Here is a 21,332-nt window from a genome sequence, read left to right as displayed (position 1 = left end):
GGGGGGAAGGGTAAGATGGGCTATTTATGTTCCTGGCTCCCTCTCTGCTTGTCATGGGCCCCTTTACCCAGAGTTACAGGCAGCTTCTGCCACACAGCCTTCCGCATACATCTGTCGTTCTTGGGCTTCGGGCATTTCTCCTTCCTCCTTGCCCCTTCAGGCCTACTGCCAGGATGAGTGGAGTAATCGGGTGTTGGTAGCACTGCACTGAAGTTCAGTTTTATTGCGGAGGCTTCGCGTAAGGCCTGTTAGGAAATCCGTTGGCTGTCATATTATCATATATCCTCTAGTGTCTTAGAAACACTACTAAAGATTTCATTTGTCTTTATAAAAGCGGGAGCTTTGTCACCACGGAGCTTTGGCGCTGACTGTTATCTTTGTCAATGTGGAAAGCTTACGTGCATTACTAACCCGGCAAAGCATACCTGCATTTTAAAAAATGAGTGGGTAGCAGCGTTGCCCACCTTGCGTGGCACACTGAGAATTCAAAACTCTTAATATAAGCTGTGACAGATAAATAATTTTATTATCCCTTTTCCTACTGCTAAGGGCCAAAAAAAAAAAAAAAAAAAAAACAAAACAAAAAACAAAAAACAAAAAACAAAAAAACAAAAAAACAAAAAAAACCCAACAACAAAAAACTAGCGAAAATTTACTAGTGCTCATTAGTGTTATATACTGTTTTAAGCCTTTTATACATATTATTTTACAGCAATTCTGTACAATATTTTGCCTATGGAGACATTGAAGGATAAAGAGTTTAGAAGACTTGATTAAAAAGTTTACTAGGACATAGAGATTACTAAATCCCAATGAGATTGTAGGGTTTTTCCAAGCAAAGACCCATTATATGCCACATTTTATCTGGCTTTTCAGAGTGTCATAGGATGTCATCCATATAGTAGCTGTTCCATAAGTGTTGGTTTTATCCCAAGAGCAGAGGCAGTTGAACTAGTTTTGCTATAGGCAGGAGGTCCCAAACATGAATGGCCAAGCAGCTGCTGCTTTCTCATAGCCCAGTAACCTGTGTGGCTAACAGCTTGCAGGCCAAAGCTCTGATAACCAAGGGTTAGGCTGCTGTAAGCAGACAGAGATTAAAGAGCAATGGGGTGAGTGGGGGCGGGAGGGGGGGGGAACAGGGCAGGAAACTTGAGCCTAGGAAGATGGAAAACGCAAAAAAACTAAGCCTGAGCAATTCTCAGCATGACTCTTGGCCCCAGTGAGACAGTCAACCTTACTTCATGGTCAGGGTGAAGGCATCTTTAAGAATCCCTAGCCCCCAGTTAAGCACCTTTAAGAATACCTAGGCCCTAGTTGATCAGACCTTCCTGCTGCTCTCTTCACCTGAGCCCGCCCACACCCTCCCGGAGCCTCTTCACCCCCAATCCCCCAACCCCCCTGAGCTTTCTGGGATTCCTGTTAAAGCATTCAGATCCTAGAAGCCTTCTCCACCAACATAATGCCTGCTCACATAAAGCCTGGGACATATGGCTGAGCATCTGGGAGGGGGAGGATTGTCCAGGAGGGCTGGCAAGTGGCACATGCTTTCATTATAATGGATGTGTCACAGTAAATCATGCTGGACATGTTCCCTCCCCTCTTCTTTGCATAGAGAAACATAAAGAAAGATGCATTACTCAAGGCGCCATGACACTGTTTGAATACGCCAAAGCTTGGGCTAGAGGCACTTACTGACATCTCCTTAAATATCTTTTTTAATATCTTGGCCAGATCAGACATACCAATGGCATTACAAAGCTTGCAAATCAATGCCCCAGCTGTTTTGGTTTTTTAATAAAACTGAAAATGATCTGTTTAAAATGATTGTTTTCTACAGGGCTTTCCCAGAACAGAGCTGTGGGCAGCCCTGAAGGCAGGTCTTGGCTCGGAAAGAGGTTGTCTTTCTAGATTCCACAGGACGGGGTGGAAGCCAGGCATCTGCAGGATTAGAACTGTCAGCTCTCCCCTCGTCCCCCTAACCTCACAAATGTGTGCTTTCGTGATGAGTTTACCAAGATGATACTAAAATATTGTAAGGTTTCAGTTTTTCAAAGTCACAGTTTCTCCATCTGGGATCAGTTCAAATGATTAGTTCATAATTTTATTAGAGGTCCTAGGCCAGGCGAAGTCTTTTTAGCTGACTACTGCCATGGTGGAAACCATAAGATTCTATTTAAAAAAAAAAAAAACATAACCCTATGCATGTGACTCTCATTCCAAGAAAAATAAAAGGAGATACGTAAAACTGTCACCACAGGCAAACCATGCTGTCCACAGTTCCCAAAGCTCTCAAGTTCAAGGTTTTCATGCAAAAGGGTCTTGTCAAGTTTGGAGTCCAAATAGAAAAACTCAATGTAAGTGCTCATCACAGTTTTATAATGTTGCTCGCTGAACGTGATTCATCTGGGCCATAAATGTGACACTACAATAAACAGGCAAGTCTTTTTTTTTTTTCCTTGAGGATGTATTTTGAAGATTATTTTACTAGTTTTGAGGCATTAAAGTTTGATCAGAAATGCTTCATCCACCCTTACACTTTGCTTTGATTTGCTGCAGTTAGTATAAAATACCTAAGTCCATCCCAACCACCCCCCTCCCCACCAACTGTTCTAACACTCTGCCTGGGCTACTTGATGGCAAATCTGTGTCCCCCTGGCCCAGCCCAAGCAGAAGATGTGGCCTCTCTGGAGCCCTTCTTTACCTTCTCATCTTGGCTTCTCACCAGCTCATCCGAAGCAAGTGAAATACAGCCTTCTTTTCTCTTCTCTTTTTTTCATCCTCTCCTTTCTTCCCTCCTTCTCCCCTTTCTCTTCCTTTCCTCATTTTTTTCCTAACCACAGGCAAAGCACTGTCTCCCTAATTTTCTAAAGTTATCTATTCCTGAATTTCTCCCTTAACCACAGCAGAGAAGATTGAATGTCTGAGGTCAGAAAGCACGGAAAGAATGCCAACAATCTCCCACTAACATATACATTAAGAATATTTCTAGCAGTTTAATCTCCAGGTTGAATTTCTAAATCTAGATTTCTCTGGTCACATGACTTTCCATTTTCACATTTATTTGTGCCACTTTCAGACTTAATTTATCCTGTCCTAAATGACCTCTTTGTGGAAGGTAAAGCTGAATAAAAATAAATAAAAGTCTGAGGCTAAAATGGTCATCTTTCCCATAAGCCAGTATATAAATATCATTAGAAAAAAATTAAAATTACGTGTGTGGGGCGGAGACGCTTATCTGTGCTCTAATTGTGTGTAGTGCTGCTCCTCAGTTGTTCCAATTTGGTTAGCAAGTGACCATAGGCATGGCTATATTAAATCTGAAGGCAGACATTCCATAGGTTTGGTCTTTCTGAGTCCAATTTTTAAGGGACTAAAACCATCCTCAGAGTCAGGATCTGATGACCTTTATCACATATTTAGTTATAAGAACGTCATATGTTATTTCTTAGTGTGTGAACTTGAACGATATTTTCCCACCTCTATCCCCTTTCCTTTACTGGATTTAGAACCTCAAAATTGTTGTCTTGTTCAACATTTCTCTACATATTCTCAAATTTGGGCATCAAAGTTTAAAGCCGATAAATAATTATCCAATGGAAGACTAGCTCAATAGACTGGCATGAAGCTCTGTTTTCTTACCTGCCCTGCATAGTGTTTATTTGTTATTTCTCATTTCTCACAGTGCATTCTGAATTCCAACATTTGGTTTCCCGTTAGAGAACTGTATCCTCCTCATTGTGTGAGATCTTGGTAGTTTAATCTGAGCACCCATTTCCTACTCTGGGAACTGAAAGAAAAATTGCTCTTTGTATAAATAATATACGTTTTATTTCATGTACAGGATCTAGATATTTTTTCTTACAAAAATATTCAATTAGAAGAATAATTAATTGGTGGGGTTGAAGGATAAGAGGACAAGGGAAGAAGAAAAGGAAGGGTGATGGGGTGAGATATTAAAGTGCATTGTGTGCATGTATAAAAAGTCATAGCAAAACCCATTATTTGTATAATTAATATACACTACTTACAAAAGTCCTGTCTTATAGAGGTGTCATATGTATATCATAGACCTTTGTTTTCTCCACTGGTTAAAGAATAAAAAAGGCAGGAAAAGTTTGAAAGTGAAGCAAAGCCAAAGTTTATGCAAAGAGGACAATTTCGTTAGGGTTCAAAGGCAGACATGCTGTAAATCTCTGCAGCTAGCTGGAGGAGGAAAATGGAAGAGAGAAGGCGTGGTGGCTTCTAGGGACGGTGCTACAGGGCATAGATTCTGGGAAGTAAATATATAGCTTTTCATTAAAAGGAATGATTATATTGCCTATTTCTTTAGGCTAGCTTAAGGTGAGCCGGCCTTCAGACTTCATGGGATGGTCCCGCCTTCCTGAGGGGTGGTCCCTTGGCTAGGGGATTAGCTGGCCTGATCGGGTTAGCTTGTCTGTTTATGTTCTGGGTAGTATGCTGTGTTGTCTCATCCAGGCCAGAGATTTTACCCTCTTGACCAAAAGAACCTCGGTTTCCCTTAATGGGCCATTGCTATTGCTGCTGTGCCACCAAGTGTAGCTCTTCTGTCTGCTCTGGCTTCATTATTGGTTTTATTCTTACTGTTACCATCCTATGGACATCCAGGACAAGGGTATTCGACCTAACGTGGCCACTCAGACCTTTTCTGGCTTGTTGAACATTATGTAGTTGGCATGAGGACAGAGAACGTGCTTTTCTTTAGACTGTGAACTATGACACTGATGCCACTTTGAGAGGATCTAGAACCTCCTAGGAGACAAACTTCGGGATACATCTGTGGAGGTTCTTCCTGGGAGGATTGAGTGCAGGGATCAGCTCTGCCCTTAGACTGCATGGCGCGTTCCAATAAATGGCCCAGATATAAAGAGGTCTAAAGGAAACCCTAATGTGGCTAGCCTGACGTCACCTCTTCCAGACTGAGTGTGTCCACTGCCATCACTGCTGCCATCCTCCACTGACATAAGATTCAGCTTTTCAAAGCGGGCTGAATATCAGCAAGTCTGCAGGGACCATTCAGGCCTCCAGCACCAGACTGGGACCACCGAAGCTGTGCAGGAGAAGAGTTAGCAGATGCGCAGCTTTGCCAGCATGCAGACAGTCATTGTTGGACTACCCAGCCCACAGCATGTAAGCCCAGCGAATAAATCTCCTTTTATAATGTTTATGCATTCTGGCCATTCTGTTCCTCTAGGGAGCCCTGCCTGGAGGCAGTTTTAGAGAAGAGGGCATAAAACTGCATGAAAGATTTACAAAGAATTAATAGCAAGGGTTCATGTCGCAGGATCATCTGGCTCTTCAGCCTTCAACGGTTTTCTCTGCGCGATTCTTACCAGTGGAAACCCCTCCATTTCTCAGGACAACTTCATGGGTATGTAAGGTCTTCAGTTGTTCTATGTTCAAATGGCTCTCTTCTCTCATGCTTGGTTCAACACTCTGTAGTGTTCTCCTAGGAAATCTATAGTTTTTGAACCAATGAATCCACATTTTAAGTTTTTCTCCAAGGCCCACATGTTCACTCTTAAAGTAGCCATTGTTCTGAGTTTTAGGATGATTCTCTTGTGTTCTGTATACTTTTACCATCTCTGTGCTAATGTGAAAAGACTTATTCTCTTTGGTACATGTTGGAGGAGGGTCTCCTGCACTGTGTCTTCAGATGCTGATTTCAGTGCCCTGAGATCTGGTTACTACCCTGCTGTAGGCATTGCTATGAATGTTGAACCATCCCCTGTAACCATGGGATGTGAGGAATGCTCCCCCAATTATCCATGATTGGCTAGTAAAGTTGCTGACAGCCTAGCCTGGGCAGAAGAGAGGTAGGTGGGGTTAAGGTTGCTGGGCTGGGTGGGAGTCTGAGAGGAACCACGAGAAGAGGAAGGAGAGGTGGAGAGAGGGAGAGGACAACAGGAGATTGCCATGGGGCGACATGGACCAGGAGCCTGTGGCCGAGAACAGCTGCTCTGAGGACTGGCCAGATGGAGCAGAAGCAGCCCAAGTGAAACATGTGCAAGCCTTTGTGGGGATTTGGGCTGGGAAGCAGACAAGATAGCTTAGACAGTTGGTATATACCCAGCTCTAGTGCTTTAAGGCTTATTATAAATCTAACAAGTTTCTGTGTGTTTTATTTGGAAAATAATTGGTTTAGGAATGACTGCTACCATAATTATTTTTTTGCATTTAATTAATATATACAGGATGATTAACTCCTTTTACAGGTACATGCTAATGATCCCTGCCATGAAGCCTATCTCTTACATGACTCCTGCATCATAAGCCAGGCTCCCTGTTCATTTCTTTCCCAATTTTTACCTAGGTTTGCTAGGGGTGACTTCTGTTGCTTAGAGGCAATGAAATATGACTGACAATCTATTACTAAAAGAGTCTTGATAAAGTCTGCCAATCCTTTTTTTTTTCCTCCTCAGAAAAGTTACTATAGGTTATGTACTAGTTATTTTTCTGTTGTGCTAATAAAAACACCATGACCAAAACCAACTTATGGGAGAAAGAGTTTATTTTGGCTTATGGATTCAGAGAGATAAGAGTCCATCATGGCAAGGGAGAATCTCACTACAGCAAGTAGCTGGCATGCTGGCCAGAGCAGGAAGCTGAGAGATCATAGTAACTGTAAAAGGGAAGCAGAGAGAAAGGAAGCAGGAAGTGGAATGACGTTATGAACCTTCAAAGCCGGCCTCCAATGTCATACTTCCTCCTGCAAGACTGCACCTTCTCCCCAAAAGTGTTACTCTCAAATACCTGAGCCTTTAGGGGACATTTCTCATCTAAACCATTATAGGCTTTTAATAGATGTCACATGTCACTTTCTTAGAGAACATCCTGGTTCAACACACGGTTGAAGCAGAAACCCCTAGTCTCAATAAATTACATCCTCTGACTTCAAGGTAAGTGACCCACGTAGAACCAATAACAGTTTTTTATAGGAGTTCTGTACTTGATCTGTCACTGAAGGTGATCTATAGTCTTTGTCATGAAGACAGTGTTGGTAAGGCATGGGGAAACTTTGCTATAGCAGGAGAGGCTGAAACCACAGTGCAGACATGGCAGGCAGTGGAAGCAATGCACTGTCTCAGGATACTTTCGCTAATGGTGGCCCAACAACAGAAGAGGAAAAGGTTGCCTAACATATTTCTCTTGAACCTGTGCAGTTCCTGTGCACCCTTAGAGGGCACTTCAGCAGTCTGTGAAGCTTGGGTTTATGAACGTTACAAGACTTTGCTCTGTCTCACTATTTCCCTGCACCCTAGAATAAACTTAAAATGCTTATCTCGGCCACTACCATCAGAATTGGCACCCATAATGAAGCCCAATGTATTTACTAATTGGACTTGAGATCCCAAAATTAACCTTCCTGAAGACTCACTGTTCTTATCAACAGCAAAGCTCCGTGCTCAGGCTCCACAGCTCAAAGGCAGGTGGAACAGCTCAAAGCAAGTCAGTCTGAAAGTGGCAACCCAGTGAAGGGGACTTAGAAAGGCTGGCCCGTGACATGAATATACTCCTCTTTGGGTTCTTGAGTTATTTTTTTCCTCCATGTCTACTCTTTTGCCTATACTTAGGGCACCAGCATGGGTCACCTGATTGAAACTGGCTTTCCTACTCACAATCTTGTTTTTCCAGAACTCCATAATCTAGGAATCTGTAGCTTAGTGGTAGAGTGCCTAACCTTGGCAAAGCTCTAGGTATGATTCCCCAGTACCCCAAGAAAACAAATAAATGATGATATATCATCATGGATTAGTCTGTGATGATAACGGACTAAACCTTTGAAAGTAAGCCAGCTGCCATTGCTTTGGTCATGGTGTCTCTTCACAGCAATAGATCCTTAAGTTAGATGGCAACTTTAACCTCACTACCTTATCTATGTTCATATCACCCCTGTCATACTCTTATTTGACTTAGATTCACTTCTTTGTATACTTTCTTGTTTGTTTGTTTTTAAAGAGTTATCTTTATTTTATGCGTATGCGTGTTTTGCTTGTATGTATATGAAAGTACCACCTGTGGGCAGTACCAGCAGAGGCCAGAAGGCAGTGTCAGATGCCTTAGAGTTCCTGAGACTAGAGTTACAGACTGTTGTACACGGCCATGTGGCTGGTGGGAACGAAACCTGGGTCCTCTGCATGAACAGCTAGCGCTCTTCAATCTCTGAGCCATATCTGCAACTGTAGGTTTTAAACTTTTCAAACCTGTTTTATTTTGGATTTTTTAAGTGCTTATTATCTCCCCTCCAACCCACCTACTCTAGATAGGAGAGAAAAGAGGTTATTAGGAACAGGAGAAGTAGACCTTTTACACTCAGTTCCTTGGAGCGAGTCCACTGGCATAGTTGGCAGGATTCCAATAGATCAGTTAAACGGTAAGCCAGCAATTCAGTGAAGGTGACTGCAACCTCAGTCCCTGGAACCTGGAGCAGCAGCTGGAATCCAGAGCTTCGAAGTGTTCACTGGAGCAGTTCTCTCTAGGAGCGTCTTGAAGTGGAGTGATGAACAGCCGAGACCAAAAGCCTCACCTCTTGTTTTGGGCTCATATATATACATCTCCTCTCAGAGTCCATACTGGATGTTTATCAGTTGGCAAAGACCATGCCCCTGTAAGAGGCAGTTCCACTTCTAGTAGGAAAACACTGTTCTATCACAAATCTGTTTCACATCCCACACTTGGGATCAAAACAAAAACATGTTTACATCCACTACATACAACTCTGCTTATTTATTTTTGATACAGGAGCTCACTATGTTAGCCTAGGCTATACTCAAACTATGTTGCTTAGCTTTCCTTAGAACTGATCATCCTCCTTTCTGGGCCTTCTGAGTGCTGGTGTTACAGGTATTTTTCACATGAGTATATTCCTACTTTAAAACTTTCCCTTGTGCATCTTCCTTGTTTTATCCTACTGTGCTCTACAGCTTTATTTATTCATTTATATTTGTTTGGGGGCAGTGGAAGGGGTTGAATCAGAGTCCCATACTGCGGGTATAGTTGGCTAGGTAGCTCAGGCTAGCCTCAAACTGGCAGGAGTCCTCCATCTTCCACTTCCCAAATGTCAGGGCTGTAGATTTGCACCACTGTGCCTAGCAAGCCTCTAACTTAGGTGTCTTTTCTTTCAAGAATTGTCCCTGGGATCACAAAGACAAGGGTTTAGAATCATCACTTTCTATGAGAGGAAAAAGGTAAGCAGAAGGCCTCTGGTAGCCTCCTTGAAGGCCAGTTCCTAAAGCCATTAGCAAATCTGCCCTGTTTGAGGGAGTTATAGCCCAGCTAGTGGGGCAGTCTCACAATCCCCTAAAAATAGGATACTGAGGCATGGCCTCCACAAAAGAAAAAAAAATATACTGTCTGCCTTAGTTAGGGTTTTATTACAGTGATAAAACACCAAAACCGAAAGCAACTTAGGAAAGAAGAGTTTATTTTAGCTTACCCTTCTACAACAGTCCATAATGAAGGAAGTCAGGGCAGGAGCTGAGACAGGCCAGGGACCTAGAGGCAGGAGGTGATGCAAGAGGCCATCAAGGAGTGCTGGTTACTGGGTTGACCTATATGGCTTATTTAACATACATTCTTATCGCACTCAGGACCGCCAGCCAACTATGGGCTGAGTCTTCCCACACCAGGCATCAATCAATAAAATGCACCACAGGCTTGGCCTGGCTCATGGGGGCATTTTCTTAAATGAGGTTCCCCCTTGCAAATTGGCTCTAGCTCATGTCAATTTGGCACCAAAACAACACTATCCATCAGAAGTGATGGATGAATGACACCATTAGGAGACAAACAAAAAACAGAGAATCCGTTACCACCACTGCCCCTTACAGGAAGTGTATAAGGAGCTACTACTGCATCTAGAAGTTAAAGAAAGGCAACTAAAATTATGACAACACATGAAAGCATAGAACCCTCAAATATGGCAAATGTGTCAAGTATTGTCAATATAGAAAACCATCAAACCTCAAAAATAATCAAAAGGAGAGGAAGATAGGAACAAAGAATACACAAAACAGCCAGAAAGGAAAAAAACAAAAAACAAAACAAAACAAAACAAAACAAAAAACCAATTAATGCCAGGGTTAAGTTCTTATCTATCAATATAATCTTTATGTAAATAGATTTACATCCTTCACTTAAAAACTTTAGACTGTACTTTAAACCTCACACTCAGGAGGTAGACAGAGGCAGGCAGATCTCCATGAGTTTCAAGGCATCATGGTCTATATAGAGAGTCCTGGGTTAGCTAAGGATGCGTGCTGAGACTCTGTCTCCAGAAACCAACAAACCAACAAACAAGCAAACAAAAACATACTTTGGAGTGGCGCATAACTGTAGTCCCAGCACTCAAGAGAGTCCAGGGAAAATCAGTCTAAACAACAAAGGAGGAAAGCAAGAGAAAGCCACCTAAGATAAAAATAATGGGAGATAAAGAATGAGAAATGGGCTGCCTACAAAAGCCTCGTAACACTCTAAAAGTGAAAAAAAAATGTGAAGAGGTATTTCACACAAACATAAGACAAAAGTGAGCAGAAGTAACTACTTAGATAAAATAGATATATCAAAACTTATAACTAGACAAAGAAAAGTTACTATAAAATAAGGGGGTGAACTTGAGAAGAGGACATAATAATTATAAATATATATGTACTTTATACAGATCACACAATTTTATAAAGCAGATTTTTTTTTACTAAAGGGAGATACACTTCAATATAATAATACTTAGAGACTTCAATATTCATTTTCATCAACGGACAGATCATTCACACATTTCCAAACATGTCACCAAAGTAACACTGCATTACAGAGGTTAAACTGCATGACAGACCAAATGGGCCTAACAGATGTTTGCCATAGATTCCACCCATCAGCAGCAGGACACAATTCTGTTTTATCAACATATGGAACATTCTCTAGGATAAACTATGATAGACCACAAGAAAATGTCTCAAAGAATTTTTCAAATGAGGTCATATTATGTGTCTTCTCTGACCACAGTGGGATAAAACTAGAAATAGAGCAGAAAAACTTCAGAAACTGAGTAAACAATGTACTCTGGAACACGAATAAGTCAATGAAAAAATTCAAAAGGAAATTTAATTTTTCTTTAAACAAATAGAAATGAAAACACAACATACCAAAGCTGTAGCACATAAGCTACAGGAAAAAAAAAATCAGTATCAAGAGAGAAGTTTACTGGAATAAGCACCTACATGAAAACAAACAAAAAAGATTTTAAATTAACCATATACTGATAAACTCAGGACACTAGAAAAGTAGAGCAAGCCAAGTCAAAATTAATTACAATGAAAGAAAAACTTAGATCAGTGAGAAAGAAATGAAATGGGGCCTAAAAATAAGCCCACACAAGAGATTAACAAAATGAAGAATTAAGTTTTTGAAAGGATAAAGGAAATCAACAAATACCTTGCTGGTTTAGACAAGAAAGAAATGCTGGTGTTTTGGGGCCCACAGTTCGGTCTGTCAGGAGCTGTGCAATCACTGCTGTCCTACTGATCAGACACAGTGTGTGATTGGCGCCACCATCTTGGGTCTCTCAAGCTGTACTATAGAGCAGCAATGATAAAAACTGCATGGTACAGGCATAGAAACAGACTGGTGGATCAATGGAATAGAATTCAAGGCCCTTGTATCTATAGACATTTGATTTTCAACAACGCCAAAACCATACAATGGAAAAAAGATAGCTTCTTCAACAAATGGTCCTGGACTAACTGGATGTCTACATGTAGAAAACCACAAATGGTCTGTATTTATCACCCTGCACAAAACACAAATCCAAGTGGATTAAAGATCTCAGCATAAAACCAGACACACTAAATCTGTTAAAAGAAAAAGTGGGGAAAAGCCTTGATCTCATTGGCGCAGGAGATAACCTCCCAAACAGAACACCAACAGCCCAGGCTCTAAGATCAACAATTAATAAATGGGACCTTATGAAACTGGAAAGCTTCTGTAAGGCAAAGGACACTGTCAACAGAACAAAGTGACAGCCTACAGACTGGGAAAAGATCTTCACCAACCCTACATCTGACAAAGGGTTAATATCAAAAATATATAAAGAACTCAAGAAATTATACACCACCAAACCTAATAATCCAATTAAAAATGGGGTACAGAGCTAAAAATAATTCTCAACAGAGAAATATTGAATGGCTAAGAAACACTTAAAGAAATGCTCAATGTCCCTAGTCCATCAGGGAAATGCAAATCAAAACAACTCTGAGAGCCCATCTTACACCCATCAGAAGTGGCAGCACGTGATGGTGAGTATGTGAGGAAAAGGGAACATTCCTTCATTTCTGGTGGGAGTATAAACTTGTACAACCACTTTGGAAATCATTCTGGTGCTTTCTCAGAAAATTGGGAACAGTGCTACCATAAGACCCAGGTATACCCCTCCTGGCTATCTGTCTGAAAGATGCTCCACCATATGACAAGGACATTTGCTAAACTATGCTCATAGCAGCTTTATTCATAATTGCCAGAATCTGGAAATAACCTAGGTATCCCTCAACTAAAGAATGGATAGAGAAACGGTGATACATTTACAGAATGGAATACTACTCAGTTATTAAAAACAAGGAAATCATGAAATTTGCAGGCAAATGGAACTAGAAAAGATCAGCCTGAGTGAGGTAACCCAGACCCAGAAAGACACACATAGTATGTACCCCCTTATATCCGGATACTAGCCACATAGTACAGGATAACAACACTACAATCCACAGACCTAAAGAAGCTAAATAGCATGGAGGACCGTAGGGTGGATGCTTAATTTGCATTCAGAGGGGCAAATAGAGTAGACACAGGAAGCGGCTGAAGAGAGAGAACAGGACAGAAGCCTAATAACATAGATGTCCTCTGAAATATTCCACCCAGTGGAGGATCAAAGCAGATGCTGAGACTCACAGCCAAACTTTGGGCAGAGCACTGGGAGTCTTACAGAAGAGTAGGAGGATAGAAAGGCCCAGAGGAGACAGGAGCTCCACAAGGAGACCAACGAAGCCAACAAATCTGGACCGAGGGAGCCTGCAGAGGCTGATGCACCAACCAGCAACAATGGATGGAGAGAAGCTAGACCCCCTATTCAGATGTGGCAGATGGGCAGCTCAGTCTCCATGATGGTCCCCTAGTACAGGCAGCAGGGACTATCTCTGACATGGACTCTGGTCCCCCTATTTGATCACTTCTCCCATGGCATTGCTGCCTTGCCGGCTCACTGAGAAAGAGGATGCTGACAGTCCTAATGAAGGGTCAGATGGTAGGGGAGGAGGGCTCCCCTTTACAGAGGACTAGGGGAGGGGGATGGTCTGGAAGAATGAGGGAGAAGTGAGGAAGGGGCTTACAATTGGGATGTCACGTGAATAAATTATGTATATATATAATTTATGTATGTTATATAATTCTCTAAGATGGTCTTACAGAATGTTATGCTATACTTTGTGCTCTCTGTTATCAATTTTTAAAAGATCTAATTCAATCAATTGTTTTCTCTGGTAACCTACTAAAATCAGTAAGTTAGCAAAAATAATGAGAAGGACTGGAAGTTTCCTCTTCAGCGCACATGGCATGTGGAAGGGATGCTCAGGGGTGTATTTTTACCTGTGTCTACTAAAGGTAGCTGTGTGCCCCAGTTGGGGCTGGACTCCAGACAATTATAGGGCATGTTCATAGCTATGTCCCCTTCTCCATAGCACAGACCAGCAGGCAATCACAGATTTTTTTCTCCCTCCTTGTGCCTAGAGTTGGCTCAGAAGCCCACCCCTCCCAGAACTTTGAACGGTTCTGATCTGGTTGAAACCTGTTTGCCATGCCTCATCTAGGCCCTGGCCTTTATTGGAAGCTTTAACTTCTAACTCTTAGCAGTTATTAAGTGGCACCCTAATACCCGCAAGGAAACTAATCCTATCAAATCCTATCCCAGCATCCTTCAGTCCCTACCTGTTACAGTTTAGAGGGTTCTAATCTATTCTTTCATTTTCATAACATTCGCTGGCTACACTTAGCTGAAACAAAGAAAACACAGAATGCCCAACTGTAACTGCAGAGGCACACATGCTCTTCCTTTGGCTACACAGGGCATTTGACCTTTCTGGTGCCATTGACTTCAAGCAACTGTGCAACCCAGGGGCAACCTGACACTGGGGCAGGACAGTGTTTACACAGACCTCGAGTCTTCCTTAGCCTGTTTGGTTAGGAGTGCTCAGTGAGCTGCAGGCTGAGCCCAGGAATGTGTAAATAAAGAGACAATGAAACCGCAGGCCTTGAGGAACATTTGAAAACCCCACTTTATCCCCGTTTATATTTTTGCTTGTTATCAGACAGGGTCCCACTCAGTAGTATTAACTGGCTTCAAATTTGGAATTGTACTGCCTCAGCCTTCCCAAACTGGGATTACACACCACAAGGTTTCTAATCCTATCTAGAGGCTTTCCCTTCCTCCCTCCCTCCCTCCCTCCATTCCTCCCTCCCTCCTTTCCATCCTCCCTCCCTTCCTCTCTTCCTTCCTTCTGTCTGTCCTTTCTCTGTCTTACTGTGTAACCTTGACTGACCTAGAAACTCGCTATTGTAGACCAGGCTGGCCTTAAACTCAGGAATAACTGCACATGCCTCCTGAGTGTTGGGATTAAAGGCATGCGCCATCAGCCCCAGTTTAGATCCTAGGCTTCTAATGGTAGTTATGGAATGGGTCCCTTTGGCAGCCTGGTGAAGTTTATGTACTTGTCTCTAAATAAGGCAGTAAAAGAATATATCAGGTTATAGTCTGAGTATATAACAGTTTCTAAAATTTCTGATGTATGTGATAATGATGATTTCTTTTTAAATTTGCATACAGGTTTGTTTTATTTATTTATTTTTACTAAAAGTAGATTTTTTTTTCTCACACAATATATCCTGATTACAGTTTTCCCTCCTTCTACTCCTCCCAGCTCCTTTATGAATGAAAAAAAGAGAAAAAAAAAAAAGTCCAAAACCAAAAAGGAGGACATGACTGCTAAGGCCTACTGGAGGCAGAGGTGCAGAGCTAGTGCAGAGAGGGTTACTGCAAGTTGTTAGATAACATATTAATAAGCTCTGATAAAGAGGGGCTAGAAGCATTCTGTTGTTCTGATAGCCTGCTTCTAGGTTGCCTAGCAACCTCTGACATCATCACAGCTGCCACCACCAAGTGTGCCCCAGGTGTGTGGGAATATAAGAACTGGCCCGCCACCCACCCTATCTCTCCCACTTTCTCCTGCTGTCTCCTGCTTTCTCTCCTTCTGTTTGTCTCTTACTCCTTCTCTCTCTCCTCCTATGCCCTCCCACTGTCTCTCTGTCCCCCCCCTCTCTCTCCCTGCCCTCATGGCTCACTCAGGCCTTAACTCCTCTACTCTTCCCTTCCCCCCAAATAAACCTTTATACCATACATGTTTCATGGCAGCCTTTATTTACATATTATAATACACACAGAGCTGAGCTGTGGGTCCAGAAGAGCCTTAGAGAGTAAGGACAACATGACTGCATTCATAGATAGGTGAACTGACCATAGATTAATAGATAAACAATAGTTCAAGTGGTATGTGTCAATCGGTGGAGAGCAAGCTAATTGGAAGCCCCCAGAACAGTCAGGAATTCTCTGGGATGGTCAAACAGAAAGTGAGTGGAGTGCTCACCATCGAAGCCTTAGCTGTCTTTTGTAGAAATCCAGACAAGGGTAAATATTAGACGCTTTGTTAGACTGGTGTGTTTGATGAGTTTTTGGACCTGGTTTTCTAAATATGGTTTTGATACACTCAAATGCCATCTGTCCAGTATGCTTTGGTAACTTTACGGGAGATTGGAATGTTTTTACACAAGGAATAAATTATTATCAGTCTGTGCCTCCCCGTTGGTGCTGGATACTTGGTTGTATTTGCTAGAGCTTTTAGGTGTAAGCTTGGACTCTGGCAGCCCCAACAAGCTAGGCTTGGCAACGCAGCCCAAGACATCAAGACACAAATAAGAATAAAAAGCAGGGGCGGGGGGAAAGTTGTTGGGAGATGGTTTTGTGCACTGTGTATTCATATGCTGAATTATGTGCCCCGAGATCTGGTTGCAGTTGGGACACACGGGCATTGCCACTTCCATGAAGAATCGCCTGTCTCGATGCTGTGTAAAATGTGTTCTCCATCATCTCTGATTGGCTAACAAAGAGTTGAAGAGCCAATAGCTGGGCAGGAGAGTTGAGGCAGGACTTCTGATCCCAGGGACAGGGTAGGGCAGAGAAGGTCATGGAGAAGGTCATGTGTGGAGCCATGAGGACAAAGATAGGCAAGATGGCCAAGGCACGGCTAGATGGCAGGTAACGGGGCACGTAGCTGGGAAATAGTCCAGATCAATGTAGTTCAGTCTCTACCTACCTTATTTAATGCAGCCACAAAGAGTTCTAACTCCATCCCCAAGTCCGTCTTTATGGATCTGACCTAAGATTTAAGTTCAGAGGGCAAGAATCATACATAAACAAGCAGCCCTGGTCAAGGCGGAGGCTCAGCTGTCACTGACGCAGCCTTATCTCGGCTCTATTCTGTTTTGCAAAGTGATTTGTTAAATTGTCAGAATTACATGAGCTATTCCTCCTGGGAGATGTTTCTCCTATGACCGACCCCAGGCTTCAGCCTTTACTTTCTCTCAGCTTAAGATTTCTGAGGAAATTCCAATTCCTTAGGGACCCTTATATTTCAATAATTTGTCAGCGGAAGGGAAGGCTCCAAGTGTTTCTCTTCATAAGATGCTTCTCCTGCCAGGATGGCCGCAGACGTGTCTCTGTACACAGGGAGTCCTTCAGCATCTCCATTCGCTCTCAAAACAAAGGCCAATGTTGCTTTGTAAAATGGAACAGCAGCAGGTCTCATAATGGAGATCAAAGAAATCCTGTCCCTGGGGAGACTGGGTTACTCCCAGGAGGTGCTTCCCTCTCTCCAGGGTGCAGGGTGGGCACTCGCCCTCATCAGGGGGCATCGATCCTGGGAGTTCCTGCTCTATGAAAGACTCAAAGAAAAGGTTACAGACAACGGGGCACCTTCACCCCAAGTAAAGGAGACAGAGACAGGATAACGGCAGAAATGTTAGAGAAAAAGGCTTCTAAGTGAAGTGCTTCCTTCACTGGGTCCTCTTAACCTCCCTTATCTTTCTGTCATATCTCATCGGGTTCTTTAGTCTTCTTCTAGATTCAGGAGAGTGAGTGTCCAGATTTCAAGAAGGCTCCTCTTCCCTCCTCGTCCCTCCCTCTTCTCCCATTCCTCTTCTTCCCTACCCCTTCTTTCTGTTTGGTTTTCATTTGAGACAGGCTCTCGTTATCCAGCCCTGACACGCAGACTGCCTTGACGGTGCGGCTCCTCTCTTCTTGCCTCTCCCTCCCGCTGGGTTGTAGGCACGAGCCACACACGTGACCTAAAGAGGCGCGTATTTCTTTCCAGTTACTTTCCCCTCTCACTTAAAAATATTGACCCACCACCATAGTCTCAAGTAAAGATACAGTCAGTACAGGAGGCAAGTAAGGAAGCACAAAGGCACTTGGAGCACACTTACTTTGAGTAGGCAGGGCTGAGAGTCTGAGGGCAGCCTGCGTTACACAGGCTACTGTCTTAAGTAAAAAGTAAAATAACGTTCCTTGCCATTCAGTACACATTTCTTTATATAAGCAGGAACACATGTAACTTTCCAGCTTTTTTTTTCCCCTGTTTCATTTTGCCTTTTGAGACATGGTCTCACTCTAAAGCCAGGCTGGCCTGGAACTTGTGGCAATCTTCCTGCCTCGGCCTTTGAAGTATTGGTATTGCAGGCCTAAGCCACCACACCTAGAGATCTAGGTTTTCTACTTAATATTTTCCCAGGCATCTCACTATGTTTACACACAGAGCTCTTTCGTTTTTAAGGACTACATACTATTCTCTACGCAAAATGCTCTGTATCCAACTGTTTGTGGATGGATATTCATGTTGTCTGGAGGTTAAGCGTTCGGTTTATATTGTTGCTATTAGAAACAGGACTCTAGATTTTTAAGCTATTAAACCTATCCCTAAATGTACTTCTTCTGTTCCTATGAAGGAATATGAGTTAAGGAGAAAAGAATAGAGATGTTAGTGAATGCCATCTTTTTTCTTCCTGCCGCTACCTTCTCCCTGATTCCCATCTTTCTAGCCAATGCACGCACAAAAGCCATAAATGATGCAGAAAATCATTTCTGTAAAGTAGATCGAACAAAGGGAGTTGGTGGCCTAATAAAGGTCTGGGAGAAACTCCAAGCCTGTGTGTGTGTGTGTGTGTGTGTGTCACGCGCATACATGCACGTGTGCATGTGCATGCACACACGCATGCTTGTGAAGGCTTCTCACTTTTCAGAAGATTTGTTCTTCGCTATAGACAGCTCAACAATTGTAACTCTCCTGTCAAGAGTGTCCGTGCTCACTCGAGCCACAAGCTAGAGTGGATCATTATTGCTCACGTCCTGCGCTGACCACTCCTACAACTATAGACTCCCACTGACCCAGGTTCCTCTTGGCAGGTGCAGGGAGCTGAGTCTAGGTTGATCAGCAGATTAGGCTGTAAAGCGAAGGCGCTGCCGGGGGAGATGTGTCAGTGGAAAGTTGGGGAATGTGCTTCAGAGCAAGATATGCATGGGCCGCAAGCTCATCTGTGAGCTTCTGGATTGCTTGCTGTCCCCGCGTTCCTTCTTAGTTCCCTGATAATAGATGACTCTGTACACTGTCTAGCTACCACAGCCTTCATGGCCTAACCAGGTTCCCTCTAACCTTGCAAAAACTCCACTTTTCTATTTAGTTGGATGATCCCTGCATGAGAAACTGGAGATCAACGTGGCGCCATGACAGTCATGCAGGAGCATCATATAGACCCCACTCCTTACCCTGTGCCTCCCGTGGGTGTGATCCCTGTGGGGCTGTGCAATGGACTGTAGGGGTCTGGAAGCATTGTCAACGTTTTTCTGAATGTCCAATGACAAAAAAAATACATTGAAAAACAGCCATGTAATGAAACAAGGGTGTTTCTTCTGCACTCACCCATGTTGTTTGTGTGACTTCACACACTATTGGAAAGGAACCCACACTATTCACACTTTGCACTGACACGCTGTCACACCACACAATGGCAAATAATGCTGCCTGGAAAATCTCTACTGGGATCCAAAGCTTTTCTGTGCTATCAATTATGGTCTTTTATTATAGATACAAAATTGTCTGGTCTTACAGAAACAGTGGCTTTAATTATGGGGAAAAGAGACTTTCAATGTTTTCTACCACCTTTTTTTTTTGTATTTAAATATCAAATTAGCGTATCTTTGGACTGCGTTTTGTTAGAATGCTTGATTTTTTAAAAAAACCGTTGTTTGTCTCCAATCCTTGAAGAAAATTGGCTTATGGTATGTTTCCCGTGCTCCCATGGGTGGCCCTACACTTATGCACATGTGGGCAGTACTAATTGAACTCAGTGGATTATTAACAAAAAATTTATAAAGTTGGAGTGGGTTGTGGTGGTGGGGTGTGAGGAGTTGGGGAGAGCCTATGAGAGGGTTGTTAAGGAGTCGGGGAGGAGCCAGAAAGGGTCGTAGGGAGTGTACATGATCTACGTACATTGTATAAATGTGTGAAATTACAACTAATAAATAAACATTGAGAAAAAGTACCCATAACAAACAAAACAAACATCAATGCAAAGAAAACAAGTGTTGTTTGTGTTGGTGACTTGAATTTCATTTAAAAGATTGTTAAATGAATTTTGGAATTAGGACAGAATTTCCAACAATTTCCGAAATGGAAATAGCCCAACACATACTTCTGTAATTTTGTGCTCTATATTTATGTTAAGTGGCATTCTTTGAATCGATGACTATAAAATCAAAATATTAATCAATTCTGGAAAATATTGAAGATGCTCTGTGTCCTGAAGCAGCAAATAAATATTCAGCTAAGATTTCGTTTTTTGTATAAAAAAAAATCACATTCATCTGTTAGTATGTAAATCTGCTTTCATTTTTACTAAATGGTAAAGATATATATATTCAAGAATTGTTTTAAAATAAAGTTACTGTTTAGCACCATTGCACATTTGATTTATGTACCTATTTTAGATACCTCTGTATGCAGGGTCACTTAAAATTTTCTAAGGTAGAAAGGGGTTGTGAGTGAAAACTGTTTATGAAGCCCTGATTTAAAGTGGTCTGACATCCCCCTTCCCTACAGACACAGAATGTAAGGATTAATACAGTAAAATGCCTGCAGCTCTCTGAGCTCGCAAGGGACAAGGGTTGAATGGTGGAGTCTGTGGTTTATTGGGGGCATTTAACAACGGCACTAACTATTAGACCTCCCCCCTTAGCAGAAATTCATTACAAGAATCTCCCAAAAGCCTTCTCTAAAATAGATTTTTGTTTTTGTTTTTTCAAGACAGAGTTTCTCTGTGTAGTCTTGGCTTTCCTGGATTCACTTTGTAGACCAGGCTGGCCTCCAACTTACAGCGATCCACCTTCCTCTGTCTCCCTGAGTGCTGGGATTAAAGGCGTGCGCCACCAAGCTTGGCTAAGATAGAAAACTTTAAAAGCGGACAGAAGTGGATAACATTGTAGTCTTCAGTAAGGCCTGATTCCAGGTGAGGTTCCTCTGACCTTGCGGGGAGGAGGAGGACATGGAGACTTCTTCCTCTCCACAAACACACTGGAGAGGGTAATGAGAAACACAAAAGTAATACTGAAATTTAATAAGCGCGGGCATTTCTCTGCCTGATCCTTGTATATATTCTGTTATGATGATTTTCGAGACAGACTGTGAGGCTGTCTTCTTATGCACACAGGTGCAATGGAAGGCCGAGGGGGCAGGAAGATGACCGTCAAACCCCAGCAAAACTTCTGGAAAACAGGCTTGACTTGTAGTTCTCAAAACAACAACAACAACAACAACAACACAAAACCCAAAAACAAAAAAAACAAAAAAACAACTCGCTTTTAATACTGTCTTCTGGTTTTCAGTGAAATCCCAAGCTAAGTCCTTTATATACTTAAGACATGAGATTCAACAAGAAACTCAACATTTAAGAAGCAGATTCATAGATTCTCGAGGTGACGTCGAGGAAAACTGGGACAAAGGTGGCTTGGGGAACCAGCCAAGCCTCCACAGTAGCACAGGGGGAAGGTGGGACTCAGCTGCACGGCTTCTCTCTGGCTCCTCAGACATTCTTTGTGACACTAGTGGTTAAAAGACACAAAACAAAAGACAAAACCCAAAACCCAAACAACTGGCTGTGCTGCCAAAAGCCGG

This window comes from Acomys minous (assembly GCF_964271855.1).
Source record: "Acomys minous genome assembly, chromosome: 19".
Taxonomy (NCBI): Eukaryota; Metazoa; Chordata; class Mammalia; order Rodentia; family Muridae; genus Acomys; species Acomys minous.
Note: the sequence above shows the minus strand (reverse complement) of the source record.